Source organism: Strigops habroptila, chromosome 10, assembly GCF_004027225.2.
Source record: "Strigops habroptila isolate Jane chromosome 10, bStrHab1.2.pri, whole genome shotgun sequence".
Taxonomy (NCBI): Eukaryota; Metazoa; Chordata; class Aves; order Psittaciformes; family Psittacidae; genus Strigops; species Strigops habroptila.
This window is the reverse complement of record NC_046359.1, coordinates 25223975-25248672: the sequence shown is the minus strand read 5'-3', so window position 1 is coordinate 25248672 and position 24698 is coordinate 25223975. Positions and strand designations below refer to the sequence as shown.

General features: G+C 36.6%; 1 protein-coding gene and 1 long non-coding RNA gene across 3 annotated transcripts in view; both read left to right on the top strand.

Moving 5' to 3' along the window:
• BTBD9 (BTB domain containing 9) overlaps positions 1–24698 on the top strand; it is a 128781-nt gene that overhangs the window by 32920 nt on the left and 71163 nt on the right. The window lies entirely within an intron of this gene.
• Positions 272–17107, top strand: LOC115613581. Its single transcript, XR_003993445.1, has 4 exons — positions 272–282; positions 4186–4192; positions 8016–8026; positions 16516–17107. It is a non-coding gene; the product is annotated as an uncharacterized LOC115613581 (long non-coding RNA).

The window sequence follows — 24698 nt, the reverse complement described above, 5'->3', positions numbered from 1 at the left end:
TGGTTTCATAGAAGCTGTCTAAAATACTCTTACACTGAGCAAGCAAAAGTTTCATGAAGATGGAATAGACTAGTGTGTCTCATCTTAATGATGCAAGACTTGTCATAAATGAGGAATATGTATAAATTAGTATCACTGCAGGGGGGGGAAGAAATTTTTTTTGTGGTTTCCATTTTCTTTTTCATGATGTTTCAGGTGTTGTTCAGACGTGGTACTTTAGAGTGGACTTCTTCCATAATAATTATAAACAGATGTTTTTAAAGTTTACATAAGAATTATTAGGTATAGGAGTTACAATGGGTAGCTAAAATAAAACAACAAACACCAATATCAAGAACAAAAATGGGGAGTTCTTATCCAGATATTCTGAAATACATTTGTGCCTTTCACTTTGAGTGGATTTTGGGTTTTTTTTCTTTCCTTTTAAGATGTAGGAGGGAAATATGCAAGAAATACTGTGAGCTTAAATGCCATCATCTAATTAGAATATGCTGTGCCATACTTGGAGGTACGGGGGGAGCGTGGTCTTAAAAATTGAAAATTTTGAAGTTGAAAATTTTACTCTTTGTAGAATTATGGCCACACATTAGAGTTAGAAGAATTGTCATTTGTAGTTACTGTAACATTGAAGCTTTAATGAAGAATAATTTACTCCAAGGTCTGAGTAAATTATTCTTACTGGAGTAAATTTTGCAGCCTGTTTTCTAGAATACAGTTTCTGACAACTTCCAAAAGTACAAATGGAGCAAGTGCCTGTTCTGGCACACTTGGTCATGTGCAGCTAAAAGGTGTTTTTATTTTTCACTCTGCTTTCCTCTTTGCAATTTCTGTTGAGCAAGTTAACTTTAGCTGTTCACTTGCACATTAACAATGTCTTCATCCTCACATTTCTCCCTATCTTTTTTCAGATCATTACAGATAGAAGAACTGCTAATTCCTCGTATAAAGCTTTAAATTCCTTTCCAGACCAGGGCTGAATTCTAGGTGATTAATTTTGGTTCAGAAAACCAAGTGTTAATACAGGTGGTTTCTTGGATTAGTGACTAACACACAACTCCCTTATGCTATACTGTCCCTACTTCATTTTCTTTCATAAGGCTTTATTGGGTGTTGGTGGGTGGTTCCTGCTGGTTGTCCTCTGCCCTGAGGTCAAGGTTAGCACTGAGGTGGGCTTTTTGAGGCTGAGACTCTCACTTTGCTCTCTTAATCTCTTAAGCTTGGACTGGGAGTTGGTACTCCTGTGTTGAGTATGTGTGGAAACTGTCAGCTTCTTACTGAAAGAAAAACTATTTGCTGAATTAGATATAGACAGGAGCTCCAAGGATCAGGCTTGAGACTCCCTTTTCTCTTTACTCCTCTTTCTTCACAGTGGTACAGATACATGGTGCAGTCATCAAAACTTTGGATCGCTGTTAGACATCTTCCGCTGACTGTGGATGCTTGACAGCAGGATCATGCCCCGTTTGTGAGTGAAGAGTAGTTCTTGTTCATATGCACAGTAATTAACTGAGGAAAGCACACTCTTAGACTAAACATGAGTATGCTCCTCATCCTCAGCTCAGTCCCCTGGTGTCTGTCTGCAGGCCAGTCATTGGGCAAGCAGGAAAGTGCTGGTCTTGTCAGTCCATGGATCAGGCTGAGCCCTCATTTTGCTGAGCTGCTGTCTTCCTTCTCGATGCTGTTTCTGGTCGGGTTTCTATATCTTGTCACATCAATCTTTTTTCTTCTGTGTTTTTGATGTTAATTCTCTGCCGAGATAATGCCAGATAGTAACAGCTTAAAGCTGTCTCATGTTTGTGCTTTTCCTTTGTTTTTAGTCTACCTTGCATGGCTTAATTGCTTAACATGTTCTTACACATAGGCAAAGGTGGTAAAGACCACCAGAGCTCATCGTTAATTTCCCTCAGTAAAACCAAGACCTGCGTCATACACAGGAAAGAGGGAAGGAGGAATGAAAAATAAAATTTTCATACTTGGCCTGGGACAGACCTTAATCCCTCCCTGGAATTGGCTGTTGTTACCCTGGCAGCATATTGCCGTCCTAAGTTGGAAGATGCTTAGAAAAATTTGGACAATTAGGCAAATTCTGTTGTCGACTCTGATACAACAGCTTGTACTGTGTTAACTTAAGGTAAAAGGGGTCAAATGGTGTCCACAGAATTGGGAATGACGTTTTGATGAAGTGAAAATTATGTGATATTTGTCCTAGGTAGAATTTGGAACGGTTTCAGGAAATGAATGACAGCTACGCATGGCAGACAGTCGAGAATATTTGTAAAGTTGTTTTGGATCTCTTGCATCTTTGGATAATTGGATTAATACATAAATGCAGGATAATGTAGTTCTCAAGGGTATTATCAGAAAATCAGTCTGATAATTACTGTTTTTAAAGGGAAACAAATACTACACTATTTTTGCCCTGATCCCAATTTTATGGCTCTTGAAATAATAAAATGGTTATGTCATCCTAGGTAAAGGCAGCTTTCTCCAGACTTTCTTTAAAAATACAGTACTAGCTTGATCAAGGGGATTAAATAAGATCTTAGGAATTGTGTAGCTTGTGAGTTTCAGAAGAGATTGGAGAGGTTTAGAAAGGCTGGACAGAAGAGGGGAAATAGGAGGATAAACTTTTAAAGAAAGCCTGTTAAACTGAGGGTATTAGCCAAAGGGCAAAGTAAGCTGCATAAGGAAGACAGGATTTGGAGCACGTCATGTGCAGAAACGTAGAAACACCGCCGTGCAAGACAAGCCTAGAGAATGCTTAGGAATGCTGAAAAAACTTACAGAATTAATTCTTCTGCCTAAAAAGTGTGTTTGTTTCTAATAACTACTGTGACAAACTTTTGAAACCTTTCAAGTAGCCAACAACAGCATCTGAAGGTTAATGAACTAAATAATCCCTATGTCCATTCTTTAGTCCTGTAATGAACTGTCGCAGTTTGGTCACATCCATCCTACTAAACTCCTTTCAGCTTCCAGAATGGATTGACCATCTTCATTGCCCTCGGGGGGAATAGCTTCTACTCATGTGGACCCTCACTCAAGCATGGCTTGAGAAGGAACTGCTGGTTGGGCTAGACTGAAATCATGCCAGGGACAAGTCTAACACTTGTCACAGTGTAGGCAGAATGTCTGCTTCCATTTTCAGATGACCTAAAAAATGAATAGTATAGCCAGAATAATCTCAAGACTGAATTCTGGAAGAGTTTTTCCTGTGCTTTTATGCACAGTCACTGCTGTGCAGAACAGGGGAATAGCTTGGAGGTAACAGACCTAAGATGGGTCCATTAAAGGCTTGGCTTCAGTTCGCTTGAATGGAGTGTTTTAGAGAGTGTGAAAACTCTTTGTGTGAGGTTTAACTTGTTAAATGATTGATTTGGAGAGCTTCCGTAGTGATTTTCTGGCATGCCAGAAGTATCTCAGTGTAAGTGGTTCAATGACACAATACATCTCCCGCAATATGTGAGAGCTGTATAGATATTTTTGGTTTGTTATGATACAGAGTGAAGCTATAAAGGATGTCACTGATAATTTCTTTAGGTTTTGTAGAGTGCATGGGTAATATATTTTTTAATATAGGTCATCTTAAAAAATACTTTTGCTTGTAGTTATCTTCCTTTTGCAGATGAGCAAAATAAAGCTAAAACATTGGCTAATCTGCTTTTGTTTGCAGAACAAACTAGAATTGCAGAGTTTTATTTTTAGTGCTTGAATGAAGGGTTTGGATGCTGGATGTTAAATAGATGCAATGAATGTTAGTTGCCGGATTTTTGATAGGATGTAAGATAAATGAGCAAAGCGAAACATGTATTCATCAATTGCCAAATCCAAGATCACTTTGTTTCTGCGGCATGTAGGGAATAAGAAGTGCAGTGTTAGTTACTCTTGCATAGAAAGTTTATCCTCTGGCCCAAGTTGAGATTTAATATTTTGAAATCTTTTCTGTTTTGATCTTTGCTGCCGTTTTGATAATCCCAAATTTTTCTGCATCTCTGGGCTGCTTTTAGGATGATGGAACAAATGACGAACCTGCAGAGATCTAATACCCTCTCAGGGGAATTGTGAAGCATGACTGTTACTGCCTTTACAGAATGAGAAACCTTGTGGTAGCATATTGCAGTGATAGAGTTAATACTCAGTTAAATAAAAGTGGAAGAGGAGCAATAGTGCAAGGGAAGGAGTGAGAAATTAAGTGATACCTTTTTAGAAGTCTGCGTTATTGCTGCCTGCATTGCTCCTCTGGGATTTTTCTACTGAATGCGAGAAAAACAGCAAGCTCTTCTTAAAAAACCCAAGATGAAATTACTGTCATAATTTTTTCTTCTCCCCCCCCCTTTTTTTTTGTTTTGTGCTGTAAAACCTTTGTTTAGATGGGCAGGGTTTATTACCAGTGTTTTCCCGGCATGGCTAAGTTCAATTAATTTCGGATGACAAGCACCAGGGTTTTCTTCCTCTCTTCCCTCACAGCCCCCACTTTCCAGTGCATGGAAAGTACAATTTGTTATTGGTTTGTCGTGGGCTCTGGAGACCTCATTAAGGGCCCAAAAAGGGATTTCTGTCTCCGCTGTTGGACACTCTTCTGTTTTCTGTTGAACTGAGGCTGTTTGCATTCTCACACGGAAAGAGTGCAAGGGCTGGAGGATGAAAACTGTTAGGTTTATATTGCTTGCCTGTTGATAAAAATGATTATACCAGACTGGAAAAATGCAGCTCTTTAGGCTTTAGTGTTACACTAAAACTTGCAATGCAGAGGCAGATCAGCTTTAAGATGGGAATGAAAGCAGGAAATCTCAAGTTATTTTTGTTCTGACAGTTTATATGCAGAATGTCAATTTGTTTGATGCTAAGGAAAGATGTCAGCAAAATACTACATTTAGTCACAGTTCTTAGACACCATGCTAACACTTCAAATTCCTATTCCTTTCAAAATGCTGTAAGAGCTGCTCTTGGAAGCAAGAAATTGGGCTTTTTAGTCTGCACAGTAGTTCCAGACACTATACTGTAGCAGTAAACATTAGAACTGCCATATATGTACGGTGTATTTGCATAGTAAAAGCCAATATGCATGTGAAAAACTATTCCATCCTTACAGTAATTAGAAGGTTTAACATGAAATGTACATAGTCACATCTTTCTTTGACTAGCAAACAAAACCGTCTCTGATGCATTTAACCCCACATAGGGTACTGAATTCTAATTTAAAGCCTTCTTACTGATGTAAGATAAAGTAGGAGTTGAATACAACTAATTTTCTTACCTAAACGGCTGACTCCCTTATTCTTTTCTCTGGTGTTGTCTTGTAATAAATAATGTATAGCGAATGTAGAATTGGTTGTGCCGGTAGGATTTTCACAGTATTTCATAGCGTTTCTGGTGGTGGTATAAAGCATCTGCACACACATGCACACACACATTTACGTATCTATTTATACATGAAGACACACACATAAATCCATACAGAAGGATTTTGATACTACTCTTGGGAAGATTAAATAAAGGTCCTTTACAAGTATAATCAATAATTGTTTTAAATTCATGTTGTATGCTGGTGTAATACTTAGATTATACATGTACTACAACACAATTCAGGAAGTTGCTTACAATTAAGGTCAAACTGGGAATATTGAATGTCTAATTAGGTAGATACGAGGTGTAATAATTTTTTAAAACAAATGCTTTTTTAATGCAAGACTTATTAAAATTGTTCTTTCTATCTGGATGGCTATATATCTAAGAAGTAGAATATGTTTGTTAACTAAAATGTAGTAAGAAATTCAGAATAAAATTCTGCTAAATTTCCTTTCCTAATTTCTCACTTCTGAAAACTGCATTTTCATTATGTACTCCTTAAAATTAATTCAAAGATTAAAAATTCTCAGAGAAATCTTTTAATTTGGAGTAAATGTATGACAGCCTGAAATAAGAATATTCTCTGTCAAGTTTGAAAAAGTTACGAAAGCCGCGGGTTTTTTTCGGTTTTGGGTTTTTTGGTTTGAGGTAGGATCCTCCAGCGTGTGGTTGTTAGTCTCTTAAACATGAAAACTAAATGGTACCAATTGTTCTAGCAGAGACTAGATAGTAGGAAAAGTTCTTTATGGGGAAGCAGTTCGTGTCTTAAACTTGCACTTTGACAATGATCAGTGCTTTATCTTATTGTGAAATTTTGGTTTTTTATTAGACTCTAAAAATTCTGCAATTTTTAAACCATCAGAATATTTATAATACAACTCTTGTTGAAGTAATAAGCTGTGCTTCCAAAGCTGTCATGAGCAATGAGTTCATAAAGAAATACTGATACTGTGCTCAAGGTAGTTCTTGGGCATTCTGGGTACCTGCTAGAAACTGGGATGCTCCAGGGCTGGTTTTATGTCTCTGGTGTTTTCCAGAAGTTGTGAAACTGATGCTTATGTACCAGAAATACCTGTCTACTGCGAGGGTAGCTTTTCAGAACAATAAATATGCACCCTTGCCTTCAGTAAACCAGTTTGGAAAAGGCTAAAAGGAACTTCTAATAAACTCAAGAGAGTCTTCAGAAGGGTGTTCAGAGAGCCTGTATTCCCAACAGGAGCTGCTTAATCCTTGTTAATGTAAAAAGCTTTCATTAGTAAATAAATAAAAATTAAGAAAAATTCTGGTTTAATAGGAGTTTTTTAAGCTAGTCTCTAGGTCATAACATCAGCTAGAGCGACGTATCAGAAGTCAATAATGCTCCAGAGCTTGTACACGGAAGTTTTGGACATGCAAAGAAACTAACCCAACTGAGTGGTTTCCAGTGAGTTGTACATTCCTCTAGTACCTTACCTCCGGTAATTCCTTGGATGTAGCCTTTTGGACTTTTTCTTGAAGCAAGATCAATTTTTAGATACTGAGGTTCTTTTTAGGTGAGAGAGCCTTTTGTATCTGTGGCTCTTGTGTTTGCTTTGATGAAGGCCAACCTGGCCCTTGCTGCCAGCAGTTGCAATGCGCTGTTTGTTCCCAGCTGGTGGAAATACTGGTGAGCCTGTCCAGCGACATGCCACGCCAAACCAGCAGATCTCTGGTTTTCTGTTTGGAGGTTTGGGCATGAGATAGAAAGTGGGCCCATATATATTTGAATAATTAAAATGTGTTAAAACTTCTTTTATTTTGTAAAAATCATGTTTAGAAAACATAATTTCGCATGTGATAATACTTAAGAATGGGCCTTTTAAACACCAATGAACTAAGAAACATGTTAAATTGCTACAACTCCTAGGCTCTGACCATAATTCTAATCCTTTCTAAAGTAATCCTTACATCTTGTTTAAAAAAAAAGGAAAAGAAAAAACCTCTGTCTTCACGGTTTTAATCTTGCTTTGCAGTTTCTTTTATAACCAAGTGTATTGTAAGTCAGTTGCTGTTAGTATTTATCTTTTTAATGATTTTTTTTTTTTTTTTTTTTTTTAACTATACAATAACTTCACTTTTAATGGCTCAGGATTGTTATGGACAGTTATTAACAATCTCTACAATTTTGTCATGAAAATGCCCCTGCCCATGGCAGGGGGATTGGAACTAGATGATCTTAAGGTCCTTTCCAACCCTAACTGTTCTATGAGTCTATGATTCTATGGATTAGCCAGTCTTATCTGTACTTCTGTTGCTAGCAGGAAGTTAGTGTTTTACTAATCTGTCAGAAAAGATGCTTTTTTCCAAAAAGGAAAGCTAAAATAGGTTTGTGCTGAAGTTCTAGAATAAAATGAAAGCTTATGAACCAGCCTTTCCTGAGTTATTAAATAAGGTGTGGTTTGTTCCATTTCAAACAGTTGAGTTTCAGATGAATTTAATGAACATGGAAATGACTTAATCTTGCATTGAAAAATAATGTTAAGAGTTTTTGCTTATATCACAAATATGATCAGAAATCTGCATTGTTGAGCATAAGGATCCCATTGAAAATTTGCTTTTAGAAGAGGAGGTGGGAAGTGAGCCGATTGAATGACCACTAAGTTCCTCTGCGCTTCTTGTAGATACAAACCTTATGTCTTTGTTCCCAGGTGACAGGTGAGTAAATGTGTGTTGACATGTGCAAAACTAGTATTTATCTTAAAATAAAACTACTTACTTTAAAAAGTATAAAATATTATAGCTCATGTAATTTTTGTGCAGGTTGATGGAAATAGATGATCTTTGTCTTTATACGCATTAGGTACAATTTATTGTATAGAAAATACAATCCGGTTACATATGTGGGTATCCAAATCCGCATTTGTAACCTTTGTGTCATCAGCCTCATGGAAATAAATTTCTTCAAGAAATATACATGCGGACTGTAGAAACTGTTCAAGCAGTTTCGAGTGTTTTGTACTTATGGGCTATGCATGAAGTCAGAGAACATAAATGGAGAATTATGCAAACACTTCCTATTTCGTTGTTCATGGAACATTCTGCAAAGATATGAGTTAAAGGACATAGTTTAAAGAAAGCTTGAAATGTTACTAGATTCAGCTTCAGTAGTCTTCATGAAGATACTTGAAACATTGCTGTGCAAAAAGTTGCATGTGAGATAGTAAAGTAGTTAAAAAACCACCCCCAACACACAACTAACAAAAAAGCACCACAAATCCAAGCACTTTTCCCAAATAACTGTATTTTTTGCTCCAAAAGAAGAAACAGATGTATGTTAAGTCACATAAAATTTTATTATAATTTAAATGGTAAATTCTTTAGTCAGAGTTGCTGCAAAGACTTAGTTGACTTGAACACCTTTTGCCACTAGAGAGTGCTGCACAATAACTAAATTTTTTCTCGCCAGAAAAAGGTTCTCTAATTGCGTCTTACCTTCCTCACATTAAACAGATAAATGATTGATACTCTTCAAATGGCAGATTAGTTTACACTTAACGTGCAGACTTTAACTGTAGAAACTTGTTTGAGTGACAGTAATGGTTTTATTATAAGTTATTTAGATTTTTAAGGTTATTTACTCAAATTGGTGTAATTCCTTATTTGACTAGATCAAAACAACATGTTGCTTGACATTTTTAGCATTAATTTAATCACGTGTTTAAAAAAAAAAAAAAAGAAAGAAAAACAACAACCCAAACCCTTAAAATAAGACTTTCTAATTCCTATTTTGCAGTCAGGTTCATGAGAAGTTACTTGGAAAGAAAGTTTGAAGGTAAATATAGTTTTGAAGAAAGGGTTTTCATTTTTAAAATTAGTATTTTCATAATGGGTCTATTCTTTTATTCCTTCTCTTCAGTTTTATAGTTCTTCATAAATCTTCCAGTGTTTCTTTCTTAGTAAACTCATAGACAAGATCCGAAGCAAGTGCTAATTCAATGTAATGCTACTTCTACTAAATCTTAATTTTGCAGACCAGTTGTATAGGCTTTTTTAATTCCTATGATTCTTCTGTTGAGCAGAAGTGAATGTTGCATTTGCTGAAAAATCAAAATCAGTATCATTGCCAAACAAGGAACTAAAATGTTGACTTACCTGACAGCGGTAGTACTTGAGTTCCTATCATCTCCCACTGTTGAAGTTAAAACCTCAGCATTCAAGCCCAGAAATCTCATCAGGGATGATCTTGCTATTTGGTGTAGCTTCAGCTAATAAAGGTATACAAAAGTACTGTATTGTGCCGTTTTTAAAGGTTTGAGTTTACTGGAATTAAGCAACCGCTAGAGTGCTTTAAGAGTCTTGACTGCTTTTCTTACTTGGAATTCAATAGCTTACATTGTGTGAACACTCACTAGTACAGTAGTTTGTTACCAGGAGTCCATAGCTATAGCAGTTGGAGGAGAAAAAAAAATGCTCCCCAATCTCATTATTGCCAAGGAAGGTACAGCCAGAAAAATATTGGTCATTTTATTTTCTGGGGGGGGGAGGGGGGGTGGGGGGGTGGAAATGATTGCATTTAGCATCACTACAGTTTGGGTAGCTTTAGGATGCCTCATCTGGGGGTGCCCATGAATAAAAATGAAAAGTAGTTATCTGTTTTAGTGAAGTGAAAGTTTGATACATGTTTTTAAAACTACAGTATGTCAGCGCAAACTCCTCTTACTCTTCCCACTTTAAGCATTTCCCTTAGTGATCAAATGCCTATATGCCATATGTCCTTTTCAGATTTCTAGCCTCTTCAACCAGATCATGAAACTGACCTTAATAGTTATCCTGTTTTGTTTACCATTTTAGAAATGTTGGTATAAGCCTTTGCATAGGGTCTATTGTTTTAGTTTTAATTACCTTCAAAGTTACCTTCCAAATTCCTCTTTACTGAAGCTCCTTTTAGAGTCATCACTATAATCTTTAGTATGATTAGAAACAGTAGTGATGGTACAGCCACCTGACTCCATTTTCCAGGTGCTCAGGGCACTGCAACATCTCTCTCCTTTTTTTGTCACATACAAGTAAGAGTGAATGTTGCCATATGTCTTCCAATAAACAGGTACGTGATATAAAGCTCAGTACAAGCTATTATATGTATTGCATGCATTTCTTACCGAACCATGGACTTTCTTAATTTTACAATCATCTCTGAGAACTGCGAAGTTATTTTAGGGTGAGTTTTCATATGTAATAATAGATGACATACAGGTTGTTTGATAAGAAATACAGCGTTACCACAGTTTGACAGATAAGCTGTGAATTGTGGTGTAATAAAATTGTGGTGTCGTTTCCTGAAGAGATTTTATATTTTAATCAGACCTGAAATGACATAGCATGAATAAAAACAGCTGTGTCTTGGGAAAGAACTAGTGAATGTTGCTACTAAATTTTTGGCAACAGATAATTTTCTTCTCTAAATATCTCTTTAGTAATATATTTTAATGTTTTGTATGTGTTTCATTGCTTCAGATACATTCATGTTGTAATTTATCTTACATTTTAGCAATTTTGGAAGGCAATGCCTACTTTATTCCCTTTTTAAAGAAAAGGGAAAGGACATGAAATATATCTGAAAAAAACAATGCTTGTATTAAAGCTTCTGACGTTTACTTGGATTTTGCAAAGTCATAAATCATTTTATTAAATTTCATAAATGAGGATTACATGGGTTAAATTTCATAGGGATGGGTGGAAATAGCTAGGGTAGCTTAAATATTGGAAAGCATGTAACGGGCATGTGATGTTCCATCCAGGACAGCTGTTTTGCAGCTTAGTATGACCTGGTGGCCTGAGTAAGGTGGTTTTGGAAGGACAGCTGCCTGGCTTCTGATAGCTGTGTCATTGCATCTCTGAGATCTCAGCTGATGACTCTTTGGCTTCATATTCATTAGGAAGATGCCAAATTACTCTGCTTGAAGTGCTAACGTGGGAGTTAAGTGTCTTGGGTACAGTTCTCTACTTCGCTTTGGGGGTCTGGTGTGATTTCAAGTATGTCATTTATCATTCAGCTATCTCAGTACAACAGCTTCACCATATGAATTCTGCTCGTTCTCTGCCTCAAAGCGATGCTGAGAGAAGTGCATGAAGTTGGAGAGGTGAATAGTGTCTCCTTGCCTAAACTCCTGAGATGCTCACTGTTGGGGTAGTAATTCTCAGTAGTGAGGAAATGTTTGTTTCGTGCTACTTTGAAGCCATTTAGGAGACTAATTGGTCCATAAGATGTGTTAGCTGTATGTGCAAGTATAATCCTTAGCTGGATATTGGGAATGTTGAAAAGGGTGGGAGAAGTTTTTCTGTGTTCTTGTGTGAACGTAGTCACCTCTGCCTATTGTGCTGGCTCTGGTGTATGTCTGGCCTTTGCATAGAATCATAGAATCATAGAATAGTAAGGGTTGGAAAGGACCTTAAGATCATCTAGTTCCAACCCCCCTGCCATGGGCAGGGACACCTTGCCCTAAACCACGTGGTCCAAGACTCTGTCCAGCCTGGCCTTGAACACTGCCAGGGATGGAGCATCCACAGTTTTCTACTTCCTGATGAGTTGATAAGTGAATAAGCATGAGAAGTGTTGCAAAGAAAGAGGTGGGACTCCTTGTCTGAAAGTAGAAAAAGTGGTGGGAAGCTTAAAAGAATAAAATTGGAAATAGAGTGATATCTCCCCTTTCAGATGGTAGACAAGTTGCTATATCAGCTCAATTGTTTCAGTTATTTTATTTTGAGGGTAGAAGATGAGAATTTATGACCAGATTAATTCAGAATGTCAGCAGGAGAAAGTTGAGTTACCTGTTTAGGTAACTTCACATACATTTTCTGTCTTCTTTTTCATTAAGTGATTTGCAAGAGCTATACAAGTGTATCACATACAGGTTTTTAGAAATTAAATTTGCAGTACACATCTAAGACGTTTCCCTGGGCTGGTTTCATGGCCTAGACTCCACCTAAGAGCCTACTGTTAGAGCCTTTTTTTAATAAAGTAGCAATTCTGCTATTAGCTTCCATGTAATGTTGTAGATTGAGAAGCTGATGGAGGACTTTTCATTAACTGTACTCTCCTCCTTATTTATCTTCTTTCTCACCTTGCAGTACAATATGACTTCATAAGAATGGCACTAAGAGAAAACTTTTCCCTAGGACGAGCTTCTGAAGCATTCAGAATAAACAAGTCACAGATAGTTCCATCCTCCTCATCTGTTTTTACACTTCCTGTGCTGTTTCTAAGTGAAGTGCGACTGATTTTGCTCTGTGTAGCCAGGCAATATCCTGTCCCTGAGTGATGGGTTGGAAATTAGGTATTGGAAAGTAACACAAAAATTATACACTATATTTAGCTGTGCAATAACCTACTGGTAGTTTGGGGTATTTTTTTTTCCTGTTGTCCCTTAGAGGTCAGAATATGCATCGATGTGTGAACAGCAACTTAGGCTTTCACCTATTTTAATCAATATTATTTAAAAGGATATTTTATTAAGGTTTCTAGAAGTCGTTATATCTTGTATTGATAGTGGGAACAAATTTACTGTATTTCATCTTTAGTTGTCTTAAAATACTTTACCTGTCATCTGTACTGACTTCATCTTTTGTTACCAGATGAAGATGTACTTAACACAGTAGGTCCTACTGTTTATTATCATTCACTGTTTCATTTTGGTTCTTAGTAATTCAAAGGCCTAATAACAGAATGAGCAGATATAAGGAGTTAAGTATGAAATTGAGATATTTGTATTTCAGGGTGGTGGTATTTTTTTACCTTTATTTTACAATTTAAAATTAGCAACATGGATAATGTGTATCTTGGTTTAACGGTAAATTTCTTGATGATACCCTCCCAAGCATGTATATTAATTTAAAATACAGAAGGATTTTTAACACAAAGGAAACTTAAAAAATCGAACTAAAAAGATCTCACCTTTCCAAATCTGAAGTGTGTATGAGCATAAGTAAATGAAGCAAAATCTTCAATCATCAAGTAAGGTGCTGATTTGAAAAAGGTTGGGTAGGAGTAGACACAGAATGCATCTGTCTAACTTGCTTCCTGTCTCCCTTATCCAGTTGATTTTAAAATAGCATCAAGAATTCTTGAATGTTGGCATTCCTCTGTTGACAGCAAATGTCTGTGTGACTTGCTGAGTGTCCCATTCATCTGTACTGCAGATGAGGATGGAGAAGGAGTACTTGCTGCTTTTCTTCATTGCTCTTAGTTAATACCTTCATTGCTCTTAGTTAACAAGCCTGCATGACAAATGGAAGTGTTACGTCATATGGTATATATGATAGGCAGATGTATATAAACTTACTTGTGCTCCTTAAATTTGTTTATAATGCAGTATTGCATTCACTGTAGTTGCCATTTCATGTTCTTCTCTTGATCTCAGTTTACAATTCTGAATGTAAAGTGAAGCCACAGGCCTCAAATACTGGGGAGCTGTACTTCATGGGTTCTTCAGAAAAGCCTGTTGTATTTGAAGTTTTGGACATCACATCAGAACTCTGCAGCCTGCAAAGGGACCGTGCCCAGTTCAGCAGTGCAGCATTCAAGTCCCTGAATCATGCCACTTTCCTCTATTATTTTCTTTACTCTTGTTCATCTTGTACTCTGTACTTCTGTCCTCAGCAATAATGGAGCAGATGTCCTGCAGTCAGTCTTGCACTTCTTTTAATGTACTGGCCTGATTTTTCAGCCTTAACTGTATGCATACATCATTTGCTTACTTGTATTACATTTTACTTTGAGGAACCAGGGAATGTACATCACATTTTGACAAACGAATGGTCCTCGTCTTTGCATAAACTTAGGTAACTTAACAGGCTCAAAATCACACTGCAAGCATCAAATTATCCCTTCTAGTTAGGGAAAAAATTCTGCTTTTTGTAGTGTTAATACATTAGAGACTTAAATCTTTTTTAAAAACTTTTCAGTTTTAAAATTATATTTGAGGTTAAAGTATAGCTGAGAATGTGGTATTTACTGATTTTTGTGTGCATGTGTATGTCTAGTGTTATGAGTCCCCAAAGCTTTATGGAATATCTGCATAAATGAAATGAATAGTACATATAAAGAAAATTAGATGCCGTTATTAAGAAGATTCTAAATTAAATACTCCAGGCTGCATTCAGTTAAAACTACAACTTTAACATTTTGTTAGTACTTTTGCTAGGTATTTTATTTTATGCAGATGCCATGAAAGTTTCTAAACCCTACAACTGATGTGCAATTGCCTTTTTATAGGGATAATACCCAGTTGTACATGTCTTGCAAGTTTCAGTAGGACTAAAACATGTAACTTTTTTTCTTTGTTCTTGTTATAAAGCTTCTCTAAAAAAAATAAAACAAATTGTAGATGTGTTTTCCAATTTACTGCCATGTTCACTGCATATTGAAGCAACAGCAGTGAATTATATAACTAAGAATGACTTTAATGTCTTTTCACTGTGAATTTCCAATTGTTGCCCACTGACATTTTAGTTGGTTTCATTGAGCTGGAGCTTTTCAGAAGAGCTATAAATACTTTTAAAAAGTGAAATAAGGGAGGGAGAATCATACTGGCACAGTTTGATGCTAATATTAACTTAGCTTTGGCTGTGCTGCTGGAGTTTTTTCTGGATTTTGAATCACTCATTTTGGATTTTTCTGTGAAAATCTATATGCAAGTTAAAACAATGTCCAGTAGCCTATCCTCTAGGTGATGGTCTAGAACATTCAGACCATCTAGCTTATATGTCTGTCGTGGTTTAAGCCCAGCCAGTAACTCAGAACCACTCAGCCACTCACTCCCTCCCTCCCCCTTCTTCCTCCCCCCCAGCTCCTGGAGGGATAGGGAGGAGAATGAAAAGAATGTAACTCCCGCGGGTTGAGATAAGAGCAGTCCCGTAACTAAGGTATAATACAAAACCACCACTGCTACCACCAATAATAATAATGAAAAGAGAAATAACAAGGGGAGAAAATACAAAACTAAAAGGGGAAAGGGAAAAGAAAAAATAACCACAAATGCTGTACAATACAATTGCTCGCCACCCACTGACCGATACCCGGCCTGACCCAAGCAGCAATGTGGGCCTTCTGGGTGACTCCCCCCAGTTTATATACTGGGCATGACGTGCTGTGGTATGGAATACCCCTTCAGCTAGTTTGGGTCAGGTGTCCCATCTCTGCTTCCTCCTGGCCTCCCGTGCCCCTCCTCACTGGCAGAGCATGAGACTGAAAAGTCCTTGAGCGGGGTAAACATTACTTAGCAACAACTAAAACGTTGATGTGTTATCAGCATTGTTCTCAGAAAAAAGCCAAAAACACAGCACTGCACCAGCTACTAAGAAGGAGAAAAATACCTGTTACAGCTGAACCCATGACAACATCTAAAAAGCCTAAGTTTCATATATATGTATAGATATGCAGATTTTTCCTACTGTTTCTAGAGAGGCATAAACATGAATAAATGTAGGGGAACACATGGGAATGAACTCTGAGCTCTGCCCGTTAGAGTACTGCATTACCTCTCTTAGCATAGAAGCAAATAGTTGAAGTACAAGCATCATGTGTTTTAAGAAGAGGGGTTTTGAGAAGAAGTGGAAGCCCTTGAGGCTCCGTGAAGGAAGGTGAATGAGTAACCCGATGGGACAGGAGTGGGGAATTGGGGTGTACATAACCCCTGGAATGTGGAACACACAGGGAGGAGTTTTACTTGAATATGTGAAGGTATGTGGGCATCAGATGCACAGGAATCTTTCAGGTAAGGATGAAGGGCTTCCAGGATTTTTATGTGCAATGTAGAGACTTAGCGCTTCTGTTCACCTTTATTTGCAGGCTAAGGTGGTACTAAGGATAGCAGAAGTTACTTTTTCACAGCTTCAGACCAGGCCTGTACACAATTTGCACAATAAAGATACTAACTGGTAATTTGTTGTGGCTTAAGCTAACTTTCGTATAATGTGGCATATTGGAAGAGCCCACTGTGAATCTGTTGAGCCAGAAGAAACGGCAGATAAAATGACATAATGTTGCTAATATCTCTAGTCTTCACGATTCAAATCTCAACATGAATAACAGCCATATATGAGCAGTATATTAGAAATAGCGTTGGCAATAGTGGGACCTTCTTTTGTGCAAGAGAAGAGGAAAAGAGGTCATAAGGCTGCTGGAAAATTACCGGCGTCAGGTAGTGTCAGGGATATGGTATAGTAAAGTAACCTTTATGAGGGGTGTAAAAAGCTTCTGCTCAGGCTGCACAAACATGGGAATGGCCCAGAAGGACTGCATAATGAATCAATGCAAGTGTGAGAGAGTGGTAAATATTAGTTAAGAATCCTAAATCACTGTGATGATTCTGTCATACAGAAATCAAGTAGCCTTCAATTGCTCTTGCTTAACCCTACAAGTAAATTTTAGTGGTTTGTGTGGGTCTTTAGCAGTTTGCAATATAAACATACCACCATCAAAGGTTTGTAAAGCAAATACTGGTTTTCTGCTATATTATACTAATTTCCTAACAATATTTTGCTGGTGCAGTTACACTCATTCTACAATTCTTCCCTGGTATAGACATGTTGGTCAGAAGTGTTTGATTTTCTTTTTTCTGTATACAGACATGGCTATACAAAAGATCTGTTCTTAAGTGGTGTTGTGCTGGTCAGGCTAATATTCTAGCAAACAAAGGATATTCCTTTCCCTTTCAGAAGATTAATTTTCCTAAATTCTTTGTAAATGGAAAACTTCTATACAGTTTAATGGAAATGTTTTTCATTGGAAATTTTTATTAGCAATGTGAATAATGACATTTTAAACACATTTTTAAGCTTAACACTTTGAATAGTAAGAGTTTGGTTGATTGTATAGCTGACATTGAGAGCAGAAATGTAAATATGTCAAGTAATATTAGATGTGGTGAATTCGGGATTTTTTTTTGTGTATGTATATTGCAGACTATTGCTATATCTGCTGGAGCATCGAGTTTCATTACAAAAAGAGAACTCTTTTTAACAAAGTCCTGCCTGTTTTTCTGACAGATAGGTGTAAGGGGGTTTCTTTTGGGTTTCTAATTGGCATTGATACTTTCAGAATCTAATGTATTCTACAAAAAATATTCTTTCCGTGTGATATTTCTGATTTGGAAACCATGTGGTGAATAGAGAATTTAGTTGAAAATAGACTTTATATCTATATCTTGCCAAAAGGTATCCGTTTTAGCTTAAAAATAAAACTGCTTTAAATATATTTGCAAAGTTAGGCATTTATGCTTAGTGTGCAAGCCTCTTAGCCATGTTACTTCTTTGAGTCAGGTAGCGATGCTGCTGTGTTCTTTGCCTCTTTGTTTTTAACCTTTATCTTCTGAGAGGCCATTGTATTGGAGTCATTGTCATTCCTGCTAAGTCAGTAGTGTCTGAGGCTGTTAGAGCATTGTCTTTTACTTTTATGTCATCACCAAAATTGGCTCCCATCTGAGGACTGTATGATAAGGAAAGTGACGTATTTGAGGTGATTGCGCTGGTTCCTTATCTTTTGGAGATAAAATAAACATATTGAAAGTTGGAATGATAACATTCTATTGAATGAATTTGGAAACCATGTTTTTTGGATCTAGAAATACATTAAATGTGTCAAGTGTCAAGGACAGGTTTGATTGGAAAAATTGTTTGCCCACCTGCTTCTTTCCTACTGTCTCAGAAAAAAAACTAATTGGAAGTAGTACTTGTGGAGGTGAAGTGCTGTGACTGGAAGCTGCATAATGAGTTTTATTAGCTCTGATTTTATTCTTGCATCCATATTATCAGTAAGATAGTATTGTAATGGGCAGAATAGATTAATCTTTGAGATAGGCAAAGGTTGAACTGATTAATTGTTACATGGTCTCTTATCGTATCAAAACCAGAGTCTGTGTTTCAAACAGAAGGGCAGTATTGTAACTAGCAAAGCAATACTGAATCTGCTGCTGATGTCTTTTCTACCACTCTTTGAAGGTGGTGGGCGATGGAAGCAGCAGCAGAGAAGGTCTTAGAAATGTACTCAATGGAGTGGTAAAATAAATATAACTAATTCTCATTTTGTGTAAAGCAAATGTGCTTTACTTGGTGTATTTTGCATTTTTTGATTGAAATATTAAGAAAAAAGGAACTAATGCTGACTTTGAAATCAAAGGGTTTTTTTTTTTTTCTTTAAATTGGACATTTTTGTTGGATTGCCATCTCTTGTTAATCTCTAAAACAAAAATTTCAATGAAGTAGAAAAAAGAATAAGTTACAGCTGATTTTTCACACCATTTTTTTATTCTTATTTTTGTAATGCCAGGTTTTTTGTGTGTCTTTTTTTATTTCCTTTTTTTCTTAATTAAAGCCAGCAAAGAATCTAGAGTCACTGAAGCTTTAATGGTCGGGACCCTTCTGTAATGTCCAGAGTGCACTGAACATCTCAAAGTTTGATGGTTGTCTAGGCAGTTTTTTGTATTTTAACTCTGTTGGCTGGATTGTCAACTGGTAAACTTCAGTCAAAGGCAAGAGCTTGTATTTATTTCACAGGGAAACATCATGCTACTGTCAGAAAAATGTATATGTATGTACTAAAAATAAGGAACGAACTAATAGCAGAATAGTAAGATAAGTAGATGCATGTGGCTGGTGTAGTTGAATTCATAGTGAAGAGATTTCCTACAAAAGAAAGTATGATCCCAGGGTGAAAATTATATATGGAAGAGTGTCTTGACTTCCATTTCAGTGTTCTTCTCCATAATGACCTGAAAAATAGATCCCATAAATTCCTCAATGGGATATGGCTATTTTCAGTCTTTGAAATTCTAGTACTAAACTTTATTAACAGTCTGTCTGAAATGAAGGAAGATGAAACCTTGAAGCTAGAAAACTGTTTCTGTAACTTTACAGTTTGAAGAGCCTATTGGCAAAGGAAAGCTGTTATGTCTAACAATGTGCACATTTTATTTCTTACAGTGAATTAAAGTATACTAGTACAGAGAAAGAGACAAACATCATTTTTTCCTTTGAGAGTTCAAATATACCCTTACTTGGCTTACAATTACAGTGCAGTTATCAATTAGGAAAACGGGAGGGGCAGTAATATCATGGATAACATTCTTTAGTGCCTGGATTTTAATCTCCTTTTGCTGCAATGGAGACATCCCCAAGATGTGTGTTTGAGAGCTGCTCAAAGGCAGAGTGGGTTATTAGCACCATCTGAGCCCCTGTGCCACCATAGCTTGCTTTCTGCAGACCTGCCTGGAAGCCTCTACCCTCCCTCTGTTCCTTCCCATGCCAGATGGTCAGGTAGAGAGCAATACCCACTCCTGCTGTGCCGTCACATTCCTTTATCTGTTTTGCTTTTTTTGTAGTATGCATACTGGTGGTGTGCTTGTTCCAGTGTAATAAAGTTGGGTGGGAAAGGGTTGAACAGCCCTGGAGAACGAAATGGGCTGGATATGGGCTGAACAGTCTTCATGGGCTTGGGTTAAATCTGCATGGAAGTACTGCTCGTCCCACATTGTAGTTTCTCCTGGTCACAGTTCCAGAATTGCAATGCCAAGACACTGAGTGCAGAATTGGGTTCGGGACTTTTATCTGGGACTCAGTATTAGGAAGACACAAGTATATGCTCGCAATATAGTAGCTTTTATGTGTTGGGGTACTTGAATTGAACAAACTGTGTTAGATTCGATAAGCAGCACAGAGAAGTGGGTTAGTAGTGTTTAAGTCTGTAATATGGCTAATCTGCTTGGTTGGAAGAGAGGGAACAGAAGTTCTGAGAGTTGAGTACTACTTCTGATTTTTAATCTTTTTACTTCGTTTCTTTTGTTTAAAATCAAAATGGTGTCATTCTTTCAGCAATACTGGTTCTCGACCCGGTAGTAATATTGGCGTTTGGGACAGGTTTTGCAAACACTTGTTCTTTAGCATGAGCTGCCTCTGGGCTGGGCCCCAGAATAGCCATTGGTCATTTTCCACTATGCTGTTCTTGTTTTGAGATACAATAAGTGCCTTTAAATTAGAAACAGCCAATAGCTGCTACAAGCAAAATTTTCAAGTAAGGGGTGATTGCCTAAAGAAATAAAATGGGAATGAATGTAATAAAAGATACAGATATCCTTGCTTCCTTATCTTTTTTTATGCTGAAAATGATATACAACTACTGAAAGAATTTGCTTTTTCTCTAAAGTAAGGATACTCGTGGTGGTTTCCAAACACTGCATTCAGGTTCTGATCCCTAGTTAGAAATGCTTGATTCTGTGCTTGTTAAAGTTTTGGCTGTGAGTTTTCCTGATCCTTCTTGACCTTGTTCACCAAGTTACTTAGTTACAAGTTACAAGGAGGTTGGAGAGCAAAATGTGTATTCATTGGTTGGTATTCCATATAAGTAAATCATAGAGTATGTATTTCTTGATTTTATCTAAGCCATGGTTTGCTATAATGCAATTTAGTAGTAAGAGAAAAAAATGTTTAATGTGTGGTTGTATTTTTGATACATGGACATTGATAGAAACTCCTATGTATGACTGCTTTTGAGAGATCTAGTATTCAAAAAGCAAGAGCTTAAATGTGCTTTAGGATTATTTTTTTAAGACTTAGCTTAATACTTGTTCAGTATGATCCACAGTTATCAGTACATAATTTCATTTATATAAAATATTTATTGAAATTTGAGTTGATGCATTTAATTTGGGTGGAAAAGGAAACTCTTCCTCCTGTCATCTTTGAAAACTTACACTCTCATTCTGTTACTGTCTTTCCCCTACCATCCTTCCTTATTAGGAGGACTGGAATACCTCAAAGAAAATAATATCCAAGCACTGTCTCTGTGGCAGGCCCATCACTCAGTGCCAAGAGGAGAAGTTGAGGTATCTTTGAGGTCATGAGATCAGAACATAGAAATGTTTTCAGCACAGTTCTAACTTCATCTATTTTTGGATTCTATTTTTTCAGACTGACAATTTTTTAAATAGTACTTCAAAATCATCGTGTGCTTTGTTGGTTTCTTTTAAGATTTACATGTCACATATTGGAAAATGAAATGTAAAATAACTGAGTTTTAAAAAAGAGCTGGTAATTAATGTCTCTGGTGGAATACTGCTCATTTTTCTGTTACGTGATCATGATCATCAAAGTATGATACAATAATTTTAAAAATTTACTTATTAAAACACTCGGCTTTTTTTCTGAAATGTATTATTGGATTTTATCTAGCCTTTTGCTATTTGTGAGGCTCTTGTCAGGAAATATATAGTGTCTAAAGGAGCAAACATAGTTTCCTTTACTTTACACTTACATATTAAATATATGTACTTTATTGTCTCAATCTCATCTAACTTGCTTGGGGGGCAGTAACTTCAGCTGCCCCAGCAGGATTGTAAGGAGCGCTCTACTCAGAATATAAGAAGGGTAAGAATTTGTCTCAGATTTGAGTTTTGTTCTTTTACCCAAAGACTACTGCATCTAACTAATCTAAGAACGCTAACATGAAATACGCTGATCTGTTACCAACACCATAGGCTGGTGTTACTGAAGTGTAAAAAACATTTTAAAACAGGCAACCACTTACTTAAAGTGGAAAGGCAGCTCTCAGTTCTTTGTTGCAAAGCATGTAAGGAGCTATTTACACAGCTGAACTTCTATTTACTCACATACCTTGGGCTCCTCAATTTTTAAACAATTGTATAAATATCTTGCAGGTATTTGCATGAAATAAACACAGTAGATTATTCCTCTTCCCATTTAGCCAAGTTATAAAACAGTTATTTCAAATAAAGAGAAACAAACTCAACATTTTACTTCAACGTTATTTTTTTATATACAGTGGAAGAACAAGACAGAGCTAATTGCCTTTTTTTTGGTTTGTTATGCCTTCCATCACCCAATATACATTTAGAAAAAAAAAATTCTTCTAAGTAGTTCCCTTCTTAATTATTTTCTTACTTTTATTTTGTACAGTATGCTGAGACAGTATGCTGAGACAGGCTTTGAAAGACAGTTTTCTATAGCACTTAGACAAGATTTTGGGTAGAAAACAATGGATAATCCTTATGGACACTTTGTGGATACCAGCAGATCAGATATTTTTAGTGATTTCAGTAATTCAGTTAAAAAATAAGGTAGGTTTGTTTTTCAAAGGTATAAAACTTCGGTCATGGTGTGTGTTGAACAGTAGTTTCTGTGCTTTTCTGGTAGGATGAGCTCTCACCTGCAGAGGTTTTTCTCTTGAGTGGAATCTTCTCAAGAAGTCAGAAAGCTGTGGGGTTTCTTTTGGGGTTTTTTTTTGGTTGTATTTTTTTTCCCCCATGGTAGAAGTGTCAGGGAACCCTGTATCTTTTGCCTGGGGGGAGGAGGGGAGAATAATAATAAAGGTATCTTGAGTTCTTTCTATTGGAAGGTTAGATTAGAATAAGACTGTCTCCCTTAAGATTTTCCTCCTCCTCTCCCTTCCAGTGGAGGTCTCTTCAAGGCCCTTAGTGGTGTATCATTAGGGGCACTATTGCATCATACTAAATTAGAGAACAGAGCTATTGGCATCCATGGTTTATGTTTTACCACTAGAGCTGAATATTCTCACCGGAAGGCTTTCTTTAAAACTGTTTTCATATTATTTCATAAATAAATAGATAAAAATGTGTTGTTGCTGTGTTTACCTCTTTTTGTATACATTCTTGATTTGTACCCCTTAGAGAATATTACTTAGTAGGGCATAATTTTCCTCTTCCATTTTGAAGTTTGTCTATTTCTATACACAATATCTTGACATGCAAAATTCCATATTTATTTCACCATGAAGCTGTATGGAGTAGTCACGGTTTAGGGAAGGGAAGTGCTTGTTCTATCATTCATAAAAGTTTATGCAAATTGGGAAATACAATTAATAAGCTAAACTTTAACAATCAGATATTGTTCTTGAGAATTTACATCATGTAAGCCCCAATTTCTAGGCAGTAATAGCTGCAGCTAACAATTAGTAATTGTAAAACCAGAAGTAAAGTTGTTCTGCTGGTACCTGTAATTTATATTCTAATTCCCATTTTATTTCTTTATGTAAATATACAACTTGCTTACTAATCCCCAGAAAGCAGCTTTTGAAGTAGCAGTTGTAATTTATACCTGTTAGCTTGGAAAAATTATTGGTTTTGTGAACTCATGGAAAATAGGTAATGGTCACCAATTTTTTTCTTTTCCTATCTTTAAAAAAAGGAGCAGAAAGAGGGAGCTGAGGAATTGTGCCACACAGCACAACTTCAGTTTCCAGAAAAAGATTGGAGAGAGTAATTGAACCAAATTGTTTGTAGGCACTAGAAGATAAAAAAAATTACTGTCAGCTAAACTGGATTTGTCCAAAACAGATAGTCAATTTAATTTCCTTCTGAGGCAGAAAAACAGGGTACGGATAAGAAATAAATCAGGACATGTTACACTTTTTCCTCAGTGAAGCTTTTGACACTAACATGGTATTTCAGTATGCAAGCAAGGGGAACATAGTCCAAATGAAAATACAGTAAAGTGGATATAAAACTGGAGCAGCACCTGTTGTAATCATAGTTATATGGAAATGGAAAATGGAAATATATAAGAAGTGGGATTTTATGGGGTCTTTCTTGGGTTCCATGCTACTTGGCACATGTGTAATGCTTCAGATGGCAAAAACCCCACCATATTTTCTTAAATTTAAGGATAGCATGAAACTGTGAGAGGAGATGCAGTTATGTGAAAGGACAAAATTAGAGTTAAAAGGATCTTGACACATTGGAGACACACTTTAAATAAATAGAACGTGGTTTCCTAAGAATAAGTGCAAGAATCCGAGCATGTGCAGAAAAATAATGATGTAAAGAATGAGGGTGAGGAGCTAATGGCTGAATAGCACTTCAGCACCAGAAGGGTCTGCAATTTTTTATTGCGTGACAAACTGGACATGCGACAGTATCGGCTGTTGCAAAAGATAATATTTGAATCTATATACAGGAAGATAGCTTTTAATATGAATCTGCATTATTCATTCAGTGCAGTCATATCTGAATTGTTAATTTTGGACCCTTGAGAAAATTATCATTTCATACTGGAAGAAGCATGGGAAGAGTCTAGAAGGGAACACCAAGAACTAGTGCAGTTAGACCTAGAATAAAAGATGAGCAAACTTGCAACTCACTGGTTTAGAGAGGTCAGAAGGGATGCATAAAAAACCTCCAGATAAAAAACTTGTATAAAACAAGAAATTAATATATTCTTCATCTTCATAAGGAGTAAGTCATAAGTAGTAGGCATAAATTAGAGCAACAGATTTGGCACTAAGAAACCCTGTCACACTGGCTAACTACGGGTTGTCTGTGGAGGTGTGAAAGCTTCCTCAGTGGTGAATTTTAACAAAGGGTTAG